Below are 9,619 nucleotides of genomic sequence, written 5' to 3' on the forward strand. Positions count from 1 at the left end.
TGGGACCAGAGGAAATTTAGGTCTCCTACTCCTCTGCCACCTTGCTCTCAATCAGTTTTTTTTTTTTTAAGATTTTATTTATTTATTTGACAGACAGAGTTCACAAGTAGGCAGAGAGGCAGGCAGAGAGAGAGGAAGAAGCAGGCTCCCTGCGGAGCAGAGAGCCCGATGCGGGACTCGATCCCAGGACCCTGAGATCATGACCTGAGCCGAAGGCAGCGGCTTAACCCACTGAGCCACCCAGGTGCCCCCCAATCAGTTTTATTAATTTTTTTCTTCAAAGAAGGAACTCCTGGCTTCATTGATATGTTCTATTGATTTTTTTTTTTTTTGGTTCTTTGTCATTTTTTGGTTCTATGTGATTTTTTGGTTCTATGTCATTTTTTTTCTGCTCTAGTATTTATCATTTCCTTTCTTCTACTAGCATTAGGGCTCATTTGTTCTTTTTCTAGCTTTTTAAAGTATGAATTTAGATTGTTTATTTGAGTTTTTTCTTCCATCATATAGTAGGGCTGTATTGGTGTATACTTTCCTCCTAGAACCACTTTTTCTTTTTCCCAAGGGTTTTGGGCTAATGTGTTATCATTTTCATTTGTTTCCATATATATATATATGTATAGGAATGTGTATATATATATATATATATACACATTCATATTTCTTTTCTAATTTTCTGGTTGTCCCATTCATTCTTTAGTAGGATGTTCTTTAGCCTCCATTTATTTGCAGTCTTTCCAAATTTGTTTTTGTGGTTGACTACAAGTTTCATAGTGCTCTGGTTGGTCAATATGTGAGGTATTATCTCAGTATTTTTGTGCTTGTTGTGGCCCAATTATGACCCAGTATGTGATCTATTCTGGAGAATGTTCTCCAGGACATTCCATCCAGGATGGAATGTTCTGAATCTATCTGTTAAGTCCATCTGGTCCAGTGTGTCATTCAAAGCCATTGTTTCCCTGTTGATTTCTTGCTGAGACCATCTGGGGTATTAAAGTCCCCTACTATTATTGTATTATAATCAAGGAATTCCTTTATGTTTGTGATTAATTTTTTTATATACTTGGGTGCTCCCAAGTTCAGGGCATAAGTATTTATAATTGTTTGATCTTCTTGGATAGACACCTTTATTATGATATAGGGCCCTTCTTTGTATCTTGTTACAGTCTTTGATTTATCTGATATAAATATGGCTAGTTTATCTGCTATCATTATGGTTACTCTGGCTTTCTTTTCATCTGTTTCCATGATAAATGTTTCTCCATCAGCTCACTTTCCAATCTGCAGGTGTCTTTAGGTCTCAAATGAGTCTCTTGTAGGAAGTTTATAGAGGGGTATTTTTTTTTAATCCATTTAGACACCCTAAGTCTTTTGATTGGAGCATTTAGTCCATTTACATTCAGAGTAATTATTGATAGATATGCATTCAGTGCCATTATATTACCTGTAAACTCTTTGTTTCTGGATGTTTTCTCCATTCCTTTCTAGTTTTTGTCACTTCTGGTCTTTCTTTTCCAGTCAAAGAGTCCCCCTTAATATTTCTTTCCCAGCTGGTTTTGTCGCCATGAACTCCTTTAATTTATGTTTGTCTGGGAAACACTTTAACTCTCCTTCTATTCTGAATGATAGCCTTGCTGGATTGAATATTCTTGGCTGTAGATTTTCTGCATCGGGTACTTTGAATATACATGCCACTTTTATCTTGCCTGCCAAGTTTCTGTGGAGAGATCTGCTGCTAACCTTATTGGTCTTTGCAAGTTAGGGACTTCTTTTGTTTTACTACTTTCAGGATTTTTTTCTTTATCTCTATATTTTGCAAATTTGACTACAGTGTGTCTTGGTGTTGGCCTTCTTTTGTTGATTTTAATGACAATTCTCTACGCCTCCTGAATTTGGAAGTTTGTTTCTTCTCCCAGATTAGGGAAATTTTCAGCTATAATTTCCTCAAATAAACCTTCTGCCCCATTTTGCCTCTTTTCTTCTGGGACTCCTATGATACGAATGTTATTACCTTTGATGGTATCAGTGAGTTTTCGATTTCATGATCTAAATTTTTCTTTCCCTCTTGTGCAGCTTCATTATTTGCCATAACTATATATCAGTTTTTCATTTCTCTGCTTCTTCCATCCTTGCAGTCATTATATCCAATGGGTTTCACATCTTAGTTTTTTTTTCATTTTTCATTCAGGGCTGACTAATTTTTAGCTTTTCTATCTCTGTGGTAGGGGCCTCCCGGAGTCTTGTATGCTTTTCTCAAACACAAGTAATATCTTTGTGATTATTGCTTTAAATTCTGGATCAGGCATCTTACTTATATCTGTTTCAGTTTGATCCCTGGCCATGACCTTTTCTTGTTCTTACTTTTGAGATGAATTCCTCCATCTTGGCTTTTTGTCTACATCTCTTCTTCTGTGTGTTATGAAAGCTTATTATGTTTCCTGCTCCTGATATTAACAGATTTATGAAGAAGAGTTCATATAATGTCCATGTCCAGTGCTCCAGGATGTCTCTGGTTGTGTGCTGTGTGGACTCTGCTCCTATGTTAAGGCAGCTCTTTTCCTCAGGTCAGTCCTCTGCAGTGTTTCTCCTTGCCTCCAGTGGGAGTGTCTGGACCTTTGCCAGAGTGTGGTTGAGTTTTAACCAAGTGTCTTCTGGTCTGCTTGCCAAAAGAGACCTGAGGCTATTTCCACTAGAGCTGAAGCTTTGCAGAACTCTAGTCAGTAGATGTGCTGTGTGCAGGGGTTTGTGCTGGTCTGGGGGCCCACCAAGCTGGTCCTAAGGACCTGCACTGGTTCTTTGGGAAAGGGTCTTTCCAGTCTGGGACTGATACTCTCATCTAAGATCATTTTAAGAAATGCTTAATGTCCAGACGCCTCTCCAAGTCTGTAATGTCTCATTTGTTCGCTAGATCCTTCTGCGGTTTCAGAGTTTTCAAAAGGAATAATATTTACTCCTAATTATCAATTAATTTAATATGTTTATGAGATTACTAAAATTCTTTACCGACAAAATTTCTGGAATTATTGGAATGGAATTATCCCACTTTCCATCATCTGTCCTTTCTGTGGTCATAAGATATCGATTTTTTTTTTTTTGGCTTCTGCCTTTATATGCTGGATGCTAACTTTCACTCTAAAAAATTCACATTGGGCAAAACTGAAGCATAAAGTAGATCTCCTCAGTGTTAAGACACATGAAATAAATTGTTTTAAATTTTGTACAGGAATGCTTATGTGGTGTGCTGATATTGACCATATTAAAATAATCATTAAAAGATATTTAGATAAGAACACAACACCATCATGTGGTCGTATCAGTCACCAATTATTTATGTTATAATGAACAAAAATGTATGAAACTCTTACTAACTTGTAGCAGTTTTAAAAATGTCTTCATTTATGTATTTCATATAAATTGTGTGGCTTAATTTTATTCACATATACCATTGAGCATAATTGAGATTACTTATATAAAGCATAACTGTACCCTATTAAAGCAAAAATATATTCCTGAAAGAAAGTATTAAAGACGTATTTTATGGTAACTATGACTGGTTTAGACAATGTCACTTTTAATGGCTTCTTTAATTTGTTTAAACATAAGTGCTTTGAGATTTTTCAAGTGTCTTTGCAATCGGTTTCTCCTCTGCCATCTTGTATTTATAAACAAATACTTGAAATATTGAAAATTAAGAATAATTCCAGGAGCTTCTCTATAATTTCACACAAAGGGCATAGATAAACTCATTTCTACACCTTAACCCAACTTTCACTAAGGATCTAAGGTCCCAAGTTACCCTATGATTTGTCACTTAAAGCAGTATTATTTTAACACTTAAAATGAAGCAAGTTATAGTTAAAATAGGGGTTAATACAATGTCTTTCCAAGCTTGGTTGGCAAGATGATATGATCTTAGTAATGTTAATGATTCAGGCTAGCCATAATTTTATCTGCTTTCTTAACAATGGATGCAGGGTGATTAGCTGAATGGAAAAACAAAAGGTAACATGGAGTTTTGTGTTCTCAAGACACCAGCATTAACCTATAGTCCAAATTAGGACATAATTTACATACAATATTTCAGCGATAATGGCCTGAAATCAGAGCAGAAAAATAATAGAAGAGTTTAAATTTTTATAATAGTCCATAACTGCACAAGGACAAGAAACTTAACAGTTGGGTAACACAGAATAACAATTTCTCAATAGCAACAGATTAATTTGTGGACAAGTGAATTTTTTCTCTAATCTTAGGGAAAATATTAAAAATTCATTGTGTTGATTTAGACTGGGGCTGAGGTCTCTATCCTTCTACACCATAAGAGATGTCAGGCTTGCCTTTATGTTTTGTATCTTCCCACTGAATGGTGACGTAGAACACCTGACCATGATTAGAGTCATTACCATTTATTCATTCAATGATAGCTTCTTAGATGTTTAGTATGTGTTGGGCTAAGCTTAGTTTTGGAGAATACAAAGATGCTAGTGATAGCTGTATGTGTAATTTTCTTCTTACAGCAAAGGTGAGAATTCTACATTATTTTAGAAATCTCAGATTATTTTTCTCGTATCTGATACAAGCAACATACCCTCCACCCCACTCGTCTTCTTGTTCACTGCAATGATCTGAGAAGAGACCTCTAATATTTAATTTATATTCATTATTTAAGACATATTTATTTTCTACTGTAACCAGGATGCAGAGGAGTAAGTGCCCCTTGCTCTGGTGTTCCAAAGAGACTAGGTTTGGCCACTCACTGCTGACAAAATACAAAGGCAAAGAAATGCATGGTGGGAAAACAAGAAAGGAACTTATTTCAGTGACACTAACACCAGGAAGACAGTGGACTAGCATCTCAAAGATTCTGTCCAAATTGCCAAAGTCCTCCCAGACTTATACAAGGGAGATGTGGGAAATGTGAGCTGGTAAGGGCAGGCAAGCAGTAATTGAAATTGATCATTGTCTTGGAGATACTCTTGTGGAGTCTTGCTGATTGGACAGTTCTTATGGCTTGAGAGGTTAATTTCAGTTCCCATCCTAGAAAACCCAGTCATAGAAAATTATTCAAACAAGGTATCAGAGGAGAACAATAATAATTTCAAGAAGGGGATATCAACAATTTAGAAAGGAGTAGCATTTTTGAGATCTCCATCCTTTTGTTGATTAATTTAACAAATATTTTGGTGAGTGACGGCACTATGGTAAGCCCTTTGGTAGGCAATAATGAACAAAGTATCCCATTTTCTAGCAAAATGTTCATAGTCTGTGAAAACCTAGCATCAAGAAAGATGACATTCCAGTATATGGTGAAACTTCTAATCATATGGATAAGCATACTGTACCATGATGCTCATGTTCTATTTGACTATAAATTTCAGCAAAACAAAACCAATTTTATAGATGGAGCAAAGACGGCAATGTGAATTTGAGGACTTTAGCGTTGGAGATCTACCATCAGACAGAGTGGTATGGGGCATGATGAACACCAAAGAGATCTGATTATTTAAGTATACAAAGACTAACTATGACTCAAATCAGACTGATGGAGAATGACAGTATTATCTATCAGTGAGAGAATCAGTTGTTAATCCCATATTATATGGTTATGGCTGCAGTTGTTGTGGATATCTCAGTGCTCAATCCAAAAATGACAGAAACTCGTGCCAACAAGAAATGATATTATCATACCATCATATGTTACATCTGAGATTACCAGTGGAAGAGTTTGTCTAAGCTTCTTTAGTGAAAGCAATTTTCTGCATGTAAGTTTAGGCATTTAAGTTTAATCCAAGAGAGTAGTTGTCTTCCGAATTTTTAATTTCCTAAGATACGTTATTTTGGAGAGAAATCCCCAAAAGCCAAACCTGGCATTTTAGATGAGCTTATTTAGTACTCTTGTGAAGGAAGCACTTTTGTGGAAAAAATAGCATCCTATTCTGACATTCTAAGATTTTTTGGTATACGTTCATGTTGCAAGATTTCTCACCTCCCCCAGCAATTGGTACAGTGGCTTCTTTGGGGGGCACAGCTTTGATCTGAATCACTGTTCAGATGCATATTGGCCATATATACATTATATGTTTCCTATGAATATCTGTCTCATTCTTTAAAAGGAGAAGAAAGCATATTCATTTAAAGGAATTGTTAATATCTTGTGGGGGGTAAGCAAAATGTTAAACAGAGTTTAAAACATACAATGTGGCTCTTTTCATCTGGTTATTGTGTCATGAGGCACCATGAGCAGCAAAGTCTCCACGTGACACTCTGTACTGGTGGTGTGGGAAGTCTTGGATGCAAATCAGTGCCAGTGTCAGAAGTTTCTGGAGATGGTGGAGCTGCAGATCAGCTTGAAGAACTACAACCCACAGAAGGACAAATGCTTCTCAGACACATTAAGGCTCAAGTCCACTCTCTGCCCCAAGTTTTGGGGGACCAGCAGCACTGTGATGAGTCCAAGATTGTGGATATTTCCCACATGGACACTGAGACACTGAAGAAACTCAATAAGAATAAAAATATTAGTCAAGAAGATGACCAAGAAGTGTGACGCCTTATTGGCTTCAGAATCTCTGATCAAGCAGATTCCACAAGTTTTGGGTCCNCAAGTTTTGGGTCCAGGCCTGAATAAAGCTGGCAATTTCCCTTCCATGCTGACCCACAATGAGAACATGGGGCCCAAAGTAAATGAAGTAAAGTCCACAGTCCAATTCCAGATGAAGAAGTTGCTATGTCTGGCAGTGACTTTTGGTCACATAAAGATGGCAGATGATGAGCTTGTGTGCAACATCCACTTAGCTGTCAACTTTCAGGTGTTGTTGCTTAAGAAGAATTGACAGGAGGTCTGGGCTTTATACATCAAAAAAAGCATCATGGGCAAGCCCCAGCACCTGTACTAAGGGACACCTCGATAAACCCTAGTGCTAACATTGAAAAAAAAAAAAAGAAAGAAAGAAAGAAAAAAATGTAATATCCAAATGAGAAACACTAGTATTGGTTTTATAGCATAATTTTTTTCTGTGAATAATGAATTGAGTCAATAAAATCAGCTTCTGATGGAAAGCATAAAAGAGAAGTAATGACTCCTTTCAGTTCTCTCTTTCTATCCACATTATTCCCATTCAGTTCGCTCACTTTAATACCTGTCATTTGCAATCATTATTCTCTTTGCCCAGGATATCCATTTAATTATATTTTTTACTTTTACTTGGAATTCTTACTGCATTATTGCAAATGCTGTGAGCAGTCCTATATTTTATATTCATATGGCCCTGGGTATACATTTTTATAAAAGATGAATAATTCCATACCTAAATATCTACCTTTTTATCTGTTGCTCAAAATCTTATAAGGTGGTGATGGTCTATTCTAATAATCCAAATGGCTAGTGCAAGCCTGCAATGTAGTTGCTTTCAAAGTCTTTTCAGAAATAACATCTAAATGATTTTCACTACAAGAATTAGGAGGAAATTATAAGAGACCCTTAATCTCAGGAAACAAACTGAGGTTTGCTGGGGAGTGGGGAGGGAGGCGTAGGGTGGCTGGGTGGTGGACATTGGGGAGGGTATGTGCTATGGTAAGTGCTATGAATTGTGTTAGACTGATGATTCACAGACCTGTACCCCTGAAGCAAATAATGCATTATATATATTAAAAAAATGCAACAGCAAAGGCAAAGAAGACACAGAATGTGGAGAGCTGAAAAAAAAACTTGATCATTTGTTCCTATAAAGCATTAAAAAGTACAATAGGTAAGAAAAAAAGCAGGAAGAAGAAATTATATTTGTGAGTTTCCTAATCTATAATTATATTATATATAATTATATATAATTATGATAAGCTGTTAATATCCACATAATAGGTATTAAATATTGTTATTGGTTTTTCTTTTAGTCTACCTAGTTTGTGCATGAACTTAATTTGTCAAATATATCTCAGTGTTTCCTAATGTAAATTGATAAATGCCTCAAAAAGTCTAGGAAATCTTGAATGTGGTCATTGATATAAATTCCTTCAAAATAGATCTGAGATAGTAGTCGATATGGTGTGGTAGCAGGTTAAACAGAGTGTAAGATGAATGTATGATCCACAATGCAGTTTGAAGGTAAAGGGAGCCTTGCTGAAGTCTTGGAGACTATCATAATCCTATTCTCAAAAATCTTACAGGGGCACGTGGTTGGCTCAGTAGTTAAGTGTCTGCTTTCCACTCAGATCATATTTCCAGGGTCCTGGGATTGAGCCCCACAACAGGCTCCCTGCTTGGAGGGAAACCTGCTTCTCCCTCTTCCACTTCTTCCACTCCCCCTGCTTGTGTTCCCTCTTTCACTGTGTCTGACTCTGTCAAATAAATAAATAAATATATTTTTTTAAAATCTGAGGAGATAGTGTGACTTTTTTTTTTTAAACAGATGTGATAATGACCAAGAAATAAAATAAAGGTGAAAATTGAGATAACACCCAAAACAGACAAGGTTTGTCTTATGCATGTGACTTTAGGGTTAAAAAGAATCAACGTTTAGCAATTATTGTGAAACTGACACTAATTGTGCTAAGGCAGGAAAACTGACATTTTCTTTGACAACGATAACATTACCTGGCCGATAGGTTTCTCATGCTTAAGTTGCTGCATTGATCAAATTAAATTTTAATTTCATGTAGTTTTTCTCCCCCACTAGAATCTGAGATAAGTCAGAGCAAGAATCCTCCTTCTCATCACTGAGCCCCAAAGCTTGCCATAAGTAAGAAAAGCCTGAATGAGTTCATTAAACATTACAAAGTCCTTTAATGTAACAATCCTAATATTGAACATGAGCTTTTATTCATAATTTATTACAAGTGAAAGTCAGGGTGAAGATGAAAGTAACCCAACTAGTCTGGGTTTTGAGATGAGAGGAAAGTGACTGAAATGCCAGTTCTGAAAGCTGCAATCTCTGTACCCTGAAATTTCAACCTCAATTTCATCATGTTCATTCACCTATAAATCGGAAGCAATAATGTTCGCTTTCTAAGAAGTTTTGTAAAATAAATACAGCATGTGATTTGCTTATTACAGAGTAGAGCATGTAGAATATTATCAGTAGATGTTATTTCTCTTCTGTACTTCCCAAAACCCTAAAGTCAGTTCTAGATGCCACAAATAAAGCTAGGTTTTCCAGAAAGGTGAACTTCCAGTGGTTTATCATAGTTTCATCCATTTTATACGTTTGGTGTATTTTTACATTGTCTGTTCTTTGCCTATTTTTTTAATTTTTGGAGGCATTTGATCTGCCTAAGGAAAGATACTTCTGACTAAGAGAGATTAGTCATTAATAGCACCCCATAAAATTGTTGGCAGGATTAAGTGAGTCAATACAAAGAAAACAATAGCTCTAGAAGGTAGGAATTGCTGAAAATTTGTATGTTATCTTCTACCCCCTTCTACCTCCTTTCTCTTCCTCCTCATTAGCATCTTAATTATTATAAATGGTATAAATATTTTTTAGTATGTATGAGTCTCTAACCTTCTAATATTTTGAAGTACATATTTGTCTTTTATTCCCAGTCCTCTGGTGATTGTGTTTACTTGATTTCATGGAAATGACAAAGAGAATCAGAGTTTTCTAATAACATTCATTTCTATTACTGG

General features: G+C 36.0%; 1 pseudogene; it reads left to right on the forward strand.

The window, feature by feature from the left end:
* The first annotated feature begins 5,964 nt into the window (after nt 1-5,964).
* Nucleotides 5,965-6,893, forward strand: LOC111140325 (annotated as a pseudogene).
* Nucleotides 6,894-9,619: the final 2,726 nt, after the last annotated feature.

Source organism: Enhydra lutris, unplaced genomic scaffold (genome assembly GCF_002288905.1).
Source record: "Enhydra lutris kenyoni isolate GAN:26980312 unplaced genomic scaffold, ASM228890v2 scaffoldscaffold519, whole genome shotgun sequence".
Classification (NCBI taxonomy): Eukaryota; Metazoa; Chordata; class Mammalia; order Carnivora; family Mustelidae; genus Enhydra; species Enhydra lutris.